This window comes from Nematolebias whitei, chromosome 5, assembly GCF_014905685.2.
Source record: "Nematolebias whitei isolate Nwh7 chromosome 5, NemWhi1, whole genome shotgun sequence".
NCBI lineage: Eukaryota > Metazoa > Chordata > Actinopteri > Cyprinodontiformes > Rivulidae > Nematolebias > Nematolebias whitei.
Window position 1 is genome coordinate 50,442,886 of NC_056502.1, and position 15,329 is coordinate 50,458,214.

Consider the following 15,329-nt stretch of genomic DNA (forward strand, 5'->3'; position numbering starts at 1 on the left):
CCCTGCCAGGAGTCCAACAGATTCTTAAAGCCACTTAGAGAGGTCAAGGTCGAGAGCTTCAAATATTTTTGTAAGATATTCCAGGAAACATGAGCGGAGTAGGAGAAGGTCCTTTTGCCTAGTTCAGTCCTCACTGAGGGAACACTGCAGGTAAGAATAGTCCGATGTGGGGGTACAGGCTGTCTCAAGACTTATGTAATCTAACAGAAGGTCTTTATACTGTTTAATACTAAGTTTATTTTTATTTTTCCAATTCATGAGTATAGTTTTCTTTGCTATACATAAGGCAGTGAGAATAATATGAATTGATTTTTTCTCCAAGGTGACATCATCTAAGTGGCCCAATAAGCAAACTGACAGAGAGAGTGGAATATTACATCTCAGACACTTTGATAAGTCTTCACATATCCGGCACCAAAACCTCTGAACAGGTGGACAGAACCAAAATGCGTGGATGTAATTGTCAGGAATATTGTTTGTACACTGTGAGCAAATATTAGATGATGCGAAACCCATCTTGAACATCCGTTGACCTGTATAGTGTACTCTATGAAGGATTTTGTATTGTATTAGTTGTAAATTCGAGTTTTTAGTCATCTTAAAAGTTCTCAGACAGATCTGCGACCAAAAGTTTTGGTCAAAATTAACTGACAAGTCTGTCTCCCATTTTACAATGGGAAGAGATATAGCTTCATCTATTTTACTGAGTTTCTGATAAACCTTAGATAGTAATTTGGGAGGGTTAAGATTAAGGAATTCTAATACACTTGTTGACATTTCAATCCTAGTGTTATTAAGGTTAAATTTATTTTTGGTTATAGATTTAATTTGTTGATATTCTAAAAATTTATTCTTATCAATCCCATATTGTGTTATTAATCTGTTAAATGGGATGTAGTCCACTTCTTCATATATATGTTCCAAATATTCAATTCCTTTACACCTCCAACCTGGGAAGTTTATCATCTTATTCTGTTGTAGGATGTCAGGGTTGTTCCAGATGGGTGTACGTTTACATGGGATTAGTGAAGACTCTGTCATTTTAAGAAACTCCCACCAAGCTGTCAGAGAGGAGCTGATATTGATGCTTTTAAAGCATCCCTGTCGTTTTATGTTTGAGCTAATGAATGGAAGGTCCGAGATCATTATATTATTGCAAAGTGTCTGTTCTACGTCTAGCCAGGGTTCATCAAGGGGTGTGTGTTTTATCCATTTTGAGATGTATTCTAGCCTGTTGGCTAGAAAATAATAATAAAAGTTGGGTAATTCTAGTCCTCCTTTATCTTTGGATTTCTGTAGTGTTTTTAATCTAATACGAGGGCGTTTATCTTTCCACAGAAATTTAGAAATAGAGGAGTCCAGGGATCTAAACCAGTCAGATGATGGTTTATTTGGGATCATTGAGAATAAATAATTTATTCTAGGCAAAACCATCATTTTTATTGATGCGATCCTTCCCATGAGAGATATGGGTAAAGATTTCCATCTAGCCAGATCATCCTCAATTTTCTTTAAAAGTGGGGTGTGGTTTAGTTTTGTTAAATCTGCTAATTTAGGCGAAACTTTGATTCCCAAATATGTAATATTCCCTGATTGCAGTTGTGTAATAAGTGAATTGTTGAAAGAGCAATTAATTGGTAGAACTGTGGATTTTAGCCAGTTTATAGAGTAATCTGAAACTTTTGAGAAGGAGTTTATCAGTCCAATAACCTGAGAGATGGAGGTTTGTGAATGTCGGAGGAAGAGCAGCACATCATCAGCATATAGACTGATTTTGTGCTCTCTGTTCTTGCATTTTATGCCTTTAATATCTGTAGTTTGCCTGATTGCTGCGGCTAGCGGTTCGATGAAAATAGCAAACATTGAGGGGGAGAGTGGACATCCCTGCCTGGTTCCCCTTTGCAGAGCAAAACTAGCAGATATTTGATTGTTTGTCCTAATGCATGCTGAAGGAGAACTGTATAATATTTGTAACCAATTTATGAAATAATTTCCAAAACCAAATTTATGTAAGGCTGCAAATAAAAATTTCCAGTTAACTCTATCAAAGGCTTTTTCTGCATCTAGAGAGAATATTGCAGTTTCAATATTTTTACTGTAAAAATAATCTATTAAATTAAATAATCTGCGTGAATTTGTGGATGAATGTCTCCCTTTTATAAAACCAGTTTGGTCAGGATGTATTATTAGAGGAGTTACCTTTTCTAATCTTTTTGAGAGGGCTTTACAAATTATTTTAAGATCAACGTTGATAAGAGATATTGGACGATAACTGGTAGGTAATACAGGATCTTTGCCTGGTTTTAACAGGAGACTAATGTTGGCAGAATTTATATATATATATATATATATATTTTTTTTTTTTTTTTGAGCTCAGTTTAAGTGTAGAAACATTGTGAAGTGTTTCAATGAACTTATCAATCATTTGATTACACATTTTTATTTTTAGCTTGATTTAAAGCAGAAGTTCAGTCCTTTTGTTTTCAGCTGTCGAGGAGAACTGATCAGGCTTCACCTTCATTAAAGCTGGTTGGCTGTTCTTCATCATTTGGACACCAGGTTTATCAACATGCTATGCACTGCAATGGCAGTCCCCAATTAAGAGAAGAACAACCTCATTTAACTTATGTCTACATTTTAACAGAATAATATATCAACTTTATATGCAGAGAAAAAAAAGTGTGTATATATATATATATTTTTTTTAATGAATATATATACATACATACACATGTTCACATATAAACCAAATAAAATTTTCACGCTATATTGTCAGTTCTAAATATGGCATCAGTGGGTTCCACCATTTCTTAAATAAATCAATGGATAGATTTAACTTTGTCGTCATTTTCACCATATTATAAACCCTCACTAATCTCTCTCGCCATTGATTCACAGTAGGGGATCACGGTTTACACCAACATAGAGTAATCTTTTTTTTTGCTACTAGCACAAGGATTCTAAACAAATATTGTTTTTCTTTATTTATTAAGTTCTTCGGGAGCACCCCCCAGAACGAAGGCAAGGGGGTTCCATTCAATTTGGATGTGTAAAATATTGGAAATTTCTTCTCTTAGTCCTTCCCAAAATGTCTTAATCTTTGGGCAATCCCAAAAGATATGAGTGTGATCTCCAACTAGTCCACATTGTCTCCAGCACAAATTTGTTTTAACTTTATCACATTTTGAAATAATATATGTTGTTCTGAAATATCTAATGATTACTTTCCAGTTGAATTCTTTTCACGTTGCACTGTTAGTCAGTTTATGTCCATTTTCACACACTAGCTCCCACTCTTGATCATCAATCACAACATTAATTTCTAGTTCCCACTTTTCCGTCACTCCATGAGAACCCCCCAACATACATGAGTGTAAACATTTATATAAATTTGATACTTTTTGTCACATTTTTTGTACATGACCTTTATGAAGAATGTTTCTAAATGAGTGGTTGTGATTTAAGAAAAGGCCACTCTGCGTGGGACATGAGGTAACTTCTCAACTGTAAAAACCTGTAGAAGTCAGAAGGAAGCAACTCAAACTTCTCTTGAATTTGGCCAAAAGATTTCAGAGTCTCTCCTTCAAACAAGTCTTCAATAAAAATTAAATTCTTATTTTGCCAGACTCAAAACCCTGGATTTTGTTGCCGTGTTGTATAATGTCATGTGTTATGCTAGGCTCTGACATGAAACATCATGTCAAAACTTTTTGTTTTACATATTCAAGGGAGTGGGTAGAAGTATAAACTTATCAAAATCCCCACTCCTTAACCACTTACATAATCTTACATTCATTACATGTATAATCCATACATACAGTATAACAACTAAACTTATATTTATCCATCAATATAGTATCTATTTAAGTTAACTATAGTAGATGTACAATTATTATTCCTTTAACTTCAGCAAAAACAAAAGCATCAATAACAAAACAACATCAACAACAACAACAACAACAACAACAACAACAACAACAACAACAATAAATGAATATTATTATTATACATTATATCCAGCAATACTCATATGTTTATATGAAAATTTGAACAGTTTTATGTTTGGACATTGTTTAAGTTCAATATTCAAATTATTCCACAGTTTGACTCCACTTACTGATACACAAAAGTTTTTTCTAGTAGTTCTGAATTAGCATATTTTAAACTGTGATTCCCCCTTAACATATAAATTTGCTCAATAATTTTAAAAAGGTTTTGAATGTTTTCTGGTAATTGTTTATTTTTTGCTTTGTAAAGAATTAGAGCTGTCTGTAGTTTCACTATGTCAATGATCTTTAATCATTTAGATTTTACAAATAGTATATTAGTGCTTTCTAAATATCCCACCTTATGGATTATTCTTATTGCTCATTTTTGTAGTATTGTTAATGCCTGTAGTGTAGTTTTGTAATTATTGCCCCAGATTTCTGCACAATAGCTTAAATAAGGTAAGATTGGTGAACAGTAGAGTACATGTGATGTCTAAAAAAGTTAAATCTGGTCCTCTGGACATTCAAAAAAACAAAACAAAGCAAAACAACAAAAAAATGCAGAAACGTTTCGTCTCATTTGAGAGACTTCCTCAGTCTGAGGTGCTGTATTCAGCTCAGTCTCTTAAATAGCACCTTCGCAGAGTGGATCAACCAGTTTTGCTGCTGACAACCAAAACCAGCTGATCACATGCTCAAGAAGGACCATCAGCCTAACAATGGATCATTAGCACACTGATGGCTGTTTACTATTCACAGAAGGCTGAGTGATACTAGCAATCACAGCATTGTAAGAGGGGGACAATTGAACACGTAGGCCTCTACCCCTGTTTAACGATGGACGATTTCTTTTCGCAAAGATGGCCTCCTTTACTCCTCCCTCAAACCATCATTCCTCTCTATCCAGGATGTGAATATCTTCATCCCTGAAAGAGTGACCGCTGGCCTGGAGGTGAGTGTAGACTGCAGAGTCCTGGCCTGATGATGTTGATCTTCTGTGCTGGGCCATCCTTTTGGCCAGTGGCTGTTTTGTTTCCCCTATGTAAGACTGATCATAGTCCTCCTGACACTGAACAGCATACACAACATTACTCTGTTTGTGCCGGGGGACTGGATCTTTGGGATGAACCAGTCTTTGCCGTAATGTATTTTGGGGTTTAAAAGCCACTGGGACGTTATGTTTAGAAAATAAACGTCTCAGTTTCTCTGATACTCCCTCAACATATGGAATGACCACTGGTCTGGGTTCCTCCTTTTCACCTGTTGGCTGACTGGAGTCCTTTTTGGGTTTCTTCTCTGCTTTCAGGAAGGCCCAGTTAGGATATCCACATTGCTCTAGAGCCTGTCTTGTGTGGGATTTCTCCTTCTGCCTGGCTCCTGAGCTAGTGGGGACGCTGTCTGCTCTGTGATACAGAGTCCTGATGACTCCTAACTTGTGCTTTTTTTGAATGTCCAGAGGACCAGATTTAACATTTTTAGATTTTTCTACCTGGATTATTGAGCATGCATCAGGAGTACATGTGATGCTTTTTGTTCTATGACCAACTTGGCTTTGTTTAAGAGGGCGATATTTCTTGAGACTTTACTTTGAACATATTTTATGTGTGGTTTCCAGTTGTTTATCATCAGTAATGACACCAAGAAATTTGTTTTCATGAACTCTTTCAATTTTCACTCCATCTATTTGTATTTGAATTTCTGTATGTGATTGACAGTTCCCAAATAACATTGGCCATGACCTAGAAACGATGGTGGGTATGGGATTTGAGTTAATGTAGGTTTTAAAATTGGCCTTTAGCTTGAAAAAAGGAAAGAAAAAAAAGAAGAAAAGAAAAGTAGCAGTATTTTTGTGAGTAAGCTCCACACCCTTGGTATTGCAGGGGTGTCGAACTCATTTCCACCGAAGGGCCACATCAGAATAAATGGTTGCCCTCAAAGGGCCAGATATAAATGTAAGACTGCTATCCTACACTAGGAATAGTTGTATAAATGTAGTTGCATAGATGTAGGAAAATATGTCTGCTTGTTGCTCTGCTATAACATAAAAACTTGTCAGGTTATGAAACCCACACTACTCCATGAATTAATTATCAAACTTTTCAATTGAATAAGGAAAATAACAATTTATGACATTAACTTTGTTCAAAACTTTGACATAGTGAGGAGGGGAAGAACAGTCCACCCAACAATTGTGAGCTGCTAAGAACATGGGAGAGGTGTAGCATCATACAGAAAACAAATGGCTGCACACAGCCTGGCAAGGGTCTTACATCTAACTAATGAGAGATGGAATTAGCATTAAAAAATTTTTTTTTTAATTACGCTCATAAACACCACCAAAACCCACTTGGGCCCTCGACTCAGATGATGACTATCAGGGACACGGACCAGAGTCCGACTCAGAAGAAACAGATGAGGGACCCTCAAACCTGTTGGCAGACCCGATCGTAACTGAACCTCCCACCGACAAGGCCAAACCTAAGCCCTCAGGAGTCACTACAAGATTAGCAGCAAGGAAAAAATAGCTCATGGCCACAGCTGCTCGACTTCAAGGACAAATTAAAGCACTGATACAAGAAGACGAGGAGAGCAGACGCAGAAAATCAGCAGCTGCATTTCAACCTATGGAAAGCAAAGAAAATAACTCTGATAATGTGCCCTCCAGCTCAATGGAGGAAAGAGACGACCCCAAAAATCTACACACCAACCCATGCTGGAGGTTGGAGGACCAGACGGCCCTCAACTGGTGTACCGAGCCTGGCCCAAGGCAGCCCTGATCGAGATGGTGAGCCAGCATTTGCCTGACCTAGCACAAGGAGGAGCTGATGTAGCTGCTGCCATGATAACCATGATAGAAGTGGTCCGACCCATACTGGCTGAGCTCAAAATGATACTGGCTTCTGTGTACGGGATTGGGTTCATCAGCACCATCGGGACTCAACTATTCGATGTGAACAACGGACAATGTATCCTCCATGTCCACGTTGACCATGAGGACAACCAAATTATTTCAAACAAGTGGAAAGGCTCACAGAACGCATCACTGCAGCATATCCTCAGACCCCAAGCTTCACCACCATCACAGACACTGTTCAGAAACCAGATGAAGCCCCACAAGACTATGCTAACAGACTGCTGCCCATCTTCAGAACCCACACTGGTATTCCCATCGATGATGATGACTGGCGAGAAGCCCCTCAAGCAACGTCTTTTGAGATTATTTTCTGCCAATCTCTGATGACTGGACGTCTCCCACCAATTCGCAAAGCTGTTCAATCCACCTACATTGGTTGGAAACCTGGTGTCCGTCTGAATGAGCTTCTCAGACACGCCAGACACACTTGGGATCAACACACAGCTGACCAAACCTCCACCCAGAAGAAAAAACAGAGACAAACTGAAGAGGCTCAGCTCACGCTGCTACAAGCAGCCACACAGATGACGTTAAATACAGCTGCTGCCCAACTACCTCAGCCACCAAGACCCCAGCCACAGCCTGCTCAACCTTATCAACAGCAGACTGGCACAGCTGGACCTCGTCCTTGTTTCCTGTGTGGAAGTCTCAACCATTGGGTCCGAAACTGCCCCCACAAAAGAAATCAATGGCGTGGAAGAAGACGCCCACCGTTCCAATCAAGACCTCAAGACCAGAGGTACCAACAGTTCGGGCCAAACCAAACACACCCACAAAATGAACAGACTTTTTTCTCGGGCCCACACCGACTTGTTGGACGTGGCTTTGGGCACCCAGAGGGCAGAGGCCAGAGAGGAGGTTAGTCCACCTGACTAGTGCCGGGAGACCAGGATCTAGGACTCTGAACTGAAAGTATCAGCACACACACACCTGTTTTTTCATCAGACACAGGCGAGGTTATTCTAACATATTACAAATACACTCAGTCAGCGTATACATAACTGACCACTTCATCCCTCTGTTGGACCTCAGATTCTTGTTTTGTCTTAATTACACTCAAAGACAACATGACTCCCCAGACGTTGTATTTTACTACAGCAGACTCTTTCCCTCACATTTCTCTGGCCAAACCACCTGATCAGCAGTGGCGTTCTTTGGGTTTTCTAGCACTAAAATCCCACCAGGCTTCAGACTGGGAACCCCATGACAGCTTTTTCTATTCACCCTCTCTCAACATGTACAGACAACATTTTTGTCATCCGCTGACTGTACACCCCATAAAAGAAGTGATTGACAATAACAAATGACTAACAATGTCCACCTTGTCTCAGGACAGCCCAGAATTGGCAGCAGTCCCAACACATCTATGGGCACAGACTAAATATGGTGTAGGACTCATAAAAGGCCAGGAACCCATTCAAATTACACCTAAATCCGCATATCGACCCAAAATCCCTCAGTACCCCCTCAAACCTGACGCAGAAAGAGGCATTACTCCTGTTTTTCACTCTTTGCTCAAAGCCGTAGTAATTGTTCTCTGTCCATCCTCCCCTGTCAGGACTCCTATTTTTCCAGTGAAAACGATCAGACCTCAGCCTCCTGATGAATGGCGTTTTGTTCAGGACCTTAGGGCCGTGAACTCTGTGGTACAAGCATGTGCTCCCATTGTCCCTAATCCTTATGTTATTTTGTCACAAATCTCATCAGGCTCCACCCATTTTTCTGTCATTGACCTGGCCAATGCCTTCTTTAGCGTGCCCGTACATCCAGACAGCCAATTTTGGTTTGCTTTTCAATTTCAAGGAAAGTCTTACACTTTCACCCGCCTGTGTCAAGGTTACTGTGAGTCACCCACCATTTTCCATCAAGCGCTGAATGACAGTTTAGCAGGTTTCTCACTTCCTTCTGATTGTGCATTGTTACATTATGTTGATGACCTCCTGCTGGCCACACCTTCAGAAAAGTCATGGAGAGAAAATACTGTCCGTCTGCTTCAATATTTAGCAGACCAGGGCCACAAGGCCTCTCTGTCTAAACTGCAGTTTGTGCAAACCACTGTGACGTTTCTGGGCCATCGAATCTCAGCAGCAGGTAGGGAAATTGCAGACACTCGCGTTAAAGCTATAGTGACTCTGCCTCTTCCCGAGACAAAGAAGCAGTTAATGTCCTTTTTAGGATTGTGTGGTTATTGCAGATATTTTATACCTAACTATGCTGAAATGGAGACTCCTCTATGTCTCATCTGTCATGAAAAGGGCCTACAAATGAGCTCCAAATTAACTTGGTCCCCTGAGGCGTTGCAGGCCTTTGAAGTGCTTAAAGTCCAACTGTAACAAGCCCCCACTCTTGGTATTCCCGATCCCACGAGACCTTTTATACAGGCCGTGGATGAGCGAGGTGGCTGTATGACATCCGTGTTGCTCCAAAAACATGGTGACAGATTGAAGCCAGTCGCCTATTTTTCAACAAAACTTGACACTGTCGCTGCAGGACTGCCTCTCTGTTTGCGCGCTGTTGCAGCTGCTGACAAAGCAGTTTTAACTAGTAGAGACATTGTGGGTTATTCTGATTTGACCCTCCTCGTTCCCCACTCTGTCACACTAATTTTAAAAGAACAGAAAACAGCACATCTCTCCACAGCCAGATGGCTGAGGTATCACACCACTCTCCTTGACATGCCCAACATAACAATTCAACGTTACAATGTTTTAAACCCAGCAACTCTCCTGCCAACATCAGAAGAAGGCCTCCCACATGACTGTTTGGCTGAGCTAGATATAGTCTGTACACCTCGACCTGATCTATAACAACACCCTCTGGACAGTCCAGACTGGGACCTGTTTGTTGACGGCTCTGCCTCACGTGATCCTGTAACAGGTCAAATCCAAAGTGGCTATGCCATTGTTACTTTAACACACACTGTTGAAGCCAACTCACTCCCACCATGCTCAGCCCAGGCATGTGTACTCATTGCCCTCACAAGGGCTTGTGTTTTGTCTGAAGGAAAAAACGTAAATATTTACACTGACAGCAGGTACGCATTTGGTGTTGATCATGATTTTGGAGCACTGTGGAGACACAGACATTACTTACGCTCAGACAGCCAACCCATACTGAACCATAAACTTGTGGCTAACCTCCTCTCCTCTATTACTCTACCATCGAAATTGGCAGTCATTAAATGTGCAGCCCACACATCTAACACAGACTTTGTGTCCAGAGGAAATGCACTGGCTGATGAAGCTACTAAGTCTGCTGCCTCTGCTCACTCATAATCTGTTCCCATTCTGACTCAGACTTCCTCTCCATCTTTCGCTGTCACAGACATGCAAAGATTTGCAACAGCCAGTGAAAAGGCTGAATGGAAAAAACACGGCTGTGTTTTTTCAAACAGTATCTGGACTGGTCCTAACGGTAACCCATGTTTACCAAAACATTATTTCCCCTCTTTTGCAATGTTGACACATGCTGTGGATCATGTGTCAAAGGGAGGAATGTTAAGACAAATTAATGCTGATTCCAAAGATCCAGTCCCCTGGCACAAACAGAGTAATATTGTGTATGCTGTTCAGTGTCAGGAGGACTGTGATCAGTCTTATATCAGGGAAACTAAACAGCCACTGGCCAAAAAGATGGAACAGCACAGAAGATCAACATCATCAGGCCAGGACTCTGCGGTCTGCACTCATCTCCAGGCCAGTGGTCATTCTTTCAGGGATGAAGATGTTCACATCCTGGATAGAAAGGAACGATAGTTTGAGAGAGGAGTAAAGGAAGCCATCTTTGTGAAAAGAAATCATCCATCATTAAACAGAATGCTGTTATTGCTAGTATCACTCAGCCCCCTGTGAATAGTAAACAGCCATCAGGGTGCTAATGATCCATCGTTAGGCTGATGGTCCTCCTTGATCATGTGAGCAGCTGGTTTTGGTTGTCAGCAACAAACTGGTTGATCCACTCTGAGAAGGTGCTATTTATAAGACTGAGCTGAATATAACACCTCAGACTGAGGAAGTCTTTCAGATGAAAGACGAAACGTTTCTACTGTTTGTTGTTGTTGGTTTTTTTTTTTTTTTGCTTTGTTTTGTTTTTTTAATGTCCATAGGACCAGACATAACTTTTTTAGACAACCAATCGTATGCTCTGAGAAACCAATTTCAGAGAGCTTATGACACAAGATTTCATGAGCAACAGTGTCAAAAGCTTTAGCTTAATTCTCCATTGTAGGTTTCCTCCTAGTTTGTTTAAATTTGGTGTATTTTGTATGACATGAATAGCTTCCTTTACTCCCATCTAAAACCAATAGTCTTCTCTGTCCAAATTGTGAACATTTTGAACCTCAAACGAGTGTCCCTTATCCTTGAGGGGTAGGCACACCTGTGTTGATCTGTGAGTCTGTGGAGACACTGTTCAGTTTCTCTAATTGAGAAGTGGGAACATTTTTGTTGTTGTGAACAGTTTACTCCATACTGCTCAGTTTGTGTTTGGAGGTTTTACCCTTAGAATTGTAAGAGTCCCACTGCCTGCAGCTCCTCCTCCAAGATGGCCGCTGATTACCACCAGCTGTCGTCCATCCACCTAAGAGGCTCCTCTACTATTTAAGGCTGCAGTCCAGTGTGACTCGTCGCTGGAGCATTGTACCCTTTTTGGTATATATGCTTTTGGCCAGTAATTCGTTGTAATAAAGTATTACTTACCTTTTGTTCTTGTGCCCACAGTCATCCTGCTTCCTCGAGTCCTATCCTGTTCTGGAAACCCCGTTGTCTCTGGTTCCTGCTCCCTGTGCCTCGCCTTCCAGCCACACGCCAGTTCACCTGCCCATCCGTGTTTAGCACCGGCGCTTCCATCTGTAAAAGAGATACAAGCATTCATTCTCTGTGTACAATCCTACCAGTGGACCTTCACTGAACCAACTCTTTTCCCCAGGATCATCCGAAGAGAGGACCACTTGTAAATAACACTGTATATAATAAACACTGTTATCTTTTTCTAACCGCATTTTGTCTTTTCTGGTCTCGTACAAGTCTGGTTTCCCCGCGTTATGACAGAAATGCTCCAGCCAAAACAGGCCCAGAACGAGACCAGAGGTGAACAAATTACCTCCTCATCCCAGATGGAACGCATCGACCAACTTGAACAAATGCTTCGACAAGTTTTGAAACAACAACAAGAAGTACAGACCAATATGAGGGAACTGAGAGGTCTGTTTTTTTCTCTTAATCAGCAACTCTCGCCTTCTTCTCCTCCTTCAGCTCCTACAACTTCTCCCGAGTCCAATTCTCCCAGAACGGAACCCAGAGACCTTGCCACTACCCAACAGGTAATCACTAAGCCAACAGAATATTTCTCTGGAGACCCTAGTATGTGTGGAGGTTTTCTGTTTCAAATTAAACTCGCCTTCAAGGGAGCACCCCAATTATACTCTACAGACATCACCAAAATCACTTATTTTACCAACCAGCTGAAGGGTGATGCATTCCGGTGGGTAAATTCCTTTTTACAATTCCACGACTTGGATTTTGTATCATTTGATACCTTATTAAAAGAGTTTCGCCAAATTTTCGACCGTCCTCTGCAGAAGCCCAACGCCGTAAAACGACTCCTTGGTTTACGTCAGAACCAGCGTCCAGTGGCTGAGTACACTCTCGACTTCCGCATCATCACTGCTCAAACAGGATGGAACGACACGGCGCTACAAGGTACCTTCCTGAATTCTCTTTCTGACCCCATCAAGGATCAAATCGCCACAAGAGACAAGCTGGAGGGTTTTGATGAACTGATTGAGTTAGCAATCTCCATCGACGAATGCTTCCGGGAACGTAGGAGGGAGTGGGACTACACTACCCACAATCACTCCACTTCCGGTTTCACGTCACCAGGTGAGCGCCGCGCCATCAAACACCATCCTACGAACTACAATAACCAAGAACAGCTCGTTTCCGGTCCACTTCACTTGTCTACATCTCCTGTTAAAAAAACGACCCATTCTGCCAGAGTCTGAACCAATGCAGATTGGACGAACTCATTTAGCTCCCGAAGAGAGACAGAGACGCATGGACTCAAGACTATGCATATACTGTGGCAGGTCCGGCCACTTAGTAAACTGTCCGTTTCGGGGAAACGAGAACGCCTGCCAGTAAAGAGAGAGTTATTGTTGGGCACTTCAGCGTTCTTTCCCACACGTAGATTAATGCTTCCTACCATTATTCAAATAAATCACGATCGCCTCCCTGTGTCTGCTCTTATTGATTCCGGTGCAGAACAAAATTCAATCAGTTTAAATCTTGTCCAAGAACTATCTTTGCCCACTCTAGAGATTCCTTCCATCCCCATTACTGGTGTTACGGGTAAGACCTTAACACAGACCCATTGTAAGACCACTCAGTTACATCTGATAATTTCAGGAAATCATCACGAGTTAATAGATTTTTTTCATATTCGAATCTTCTGACACTCAACTAATTTTGGGTTACCCATGGCTCCACGAGCACAACCCACACTTTAATTGGAAGCTGGGAAGAATTGAAAGATGGAGTGATAACTGTTTGAAACATTGTTTACGCTCTGCCATCACCAATCATCCTTCTGAAAGTATTCCTCACGAGGTGACTGACATTTCTGTGATTCCCCCTGTTTATCATGATATCGCCCCAGTGTTCAGTAAACACCGAGCTCTTTCACTTCCTCCTCATCGTCCTTATGATTGTGCAATTGACCTCCTTCCTGGGTCTCCTTTACCTACCAGTCGATTGTACAACCTCTCCGGACGTGAAAGAAAGTCCATGAGGAAATATATTGAAGAGTCCCTCGCTTCTGGCATCATTCGCCCCTCTACCTCTCCTGTGGGAGCAGGTTTCTTTTTTGTTTCCAAGGACAGAACCCTCCGTCCATGTATCGATTACCGGGGTCTCAATAATATCTCTATTAAAAGTAAGTATCCTCTCCCTCTCATCGACTCCATTCACGAACAGTTACATTCTGCCACCATTTTTACTAAATTAGATCTCAGAAATTCATACCACCTAGTTCGTATTAAGGAGGGTGATGAGTGGAAGACTGCTTTTAGAACTCCGCTTGGACATTTTGAGTATTTAGTCATGCCGTTTGGCTTGACCAACGCCCCTGCTGTTTTTCAAACTCTGGTCAACAACGTACTCAGAGATTTCATCGGTGATTTCGTCTTTGTGTACTTGGATGACATTCTTATCTACTCGAGAGATAAGGATGAACACATAAGAAGGGTTAGAACCGTGCTCCAAAGACTCTACGAGAACCAACTATTTGTCAAAGGGGAAAAATGTGAGTTCCACACCTCCTCGGTATCATTTTTGGGTTTCATATTTGAAGGGGGGTGTTATAGAACTGACCCTGAAAAAACAAAGGCTGTGGTAGAGTGGCCAGTGCCCGAGACTAGGAAACAGCTTCAGTGTTTCCTTGGTTTCACCAACTTCTATAGACGATTTATCAAGGACTACAGCCGAATCGCTTCCCCTCTCTCTCAACTTACTTCAACCAATAGAACTTTTAAATGGAACCCTGAGACTGACGCCATTTTCAACAAATTAAAATAACTATTTTCCTCTCCACCAGTTTTGTGTCATCCCGATCCCAAGCGTCAGTTTATCTTGGAGGTTGATGCCTCGGACTCAGGGGTAGGGGCCATTCTCTCTCAAAGGTCTCCTGAAGATAATAAGGTCCATCCTTGTGCATTCTTCTCTAAACGTTTGTCCCCTGCCGAAAAGAACTACTATGTGGGAAATCGAGCGCTTCTGGCCGTTAAGTTGGCGTTAGAAGAGTGGCGTCACTGGCTGGAAGGCACGATAACCCCTTTCCTTATATGGACTGACCATAAGAATCTTACATACCTCAGGGACGCAAAGAGATTGACTCCCAGACAAGCACGCTGGTCTTTGTTTATTAACCGCTTTAAATATATACTAACCTTCAGACTCAGTTCTAAGAATGTTAAACCTTATGCCCTCTCCCGGCAGTTTTCATCCCCAGACAGTCCTGAGATTGAAGAGAACACCATCTCCTCAGTTTGTGTTGTGGGAGCCCTCACATGAGACATTGAGAAGGAAGTACGAGAGGCTCAAAAGGATGAACCTGACCCTGGTACCAGACCTACCAGGACCCTCTTCATCCCCTCTGTTATGAGGGCCAAGGTACTGAATTGGATACACACCCAGGGGCTCTGTTTTTATGCTGTCTTTTATCTTGTTTTTAACTGATGTTTTAGCACTTTGTTTCAGCTATGGCTGTGTTAAAGTGCTTTATAAAGTTGATGATGATGATGATGATGACAAGTTTTCCTGTCACCCTGGCACTTTTCACATGCTCTCTCTTACAAGGAGACATTTCTGATGGCCCACCCTCGCCGAAGATGCGAAAGGGTTCGTAGCAGCCTGCCCCACCTGTGCACGCAA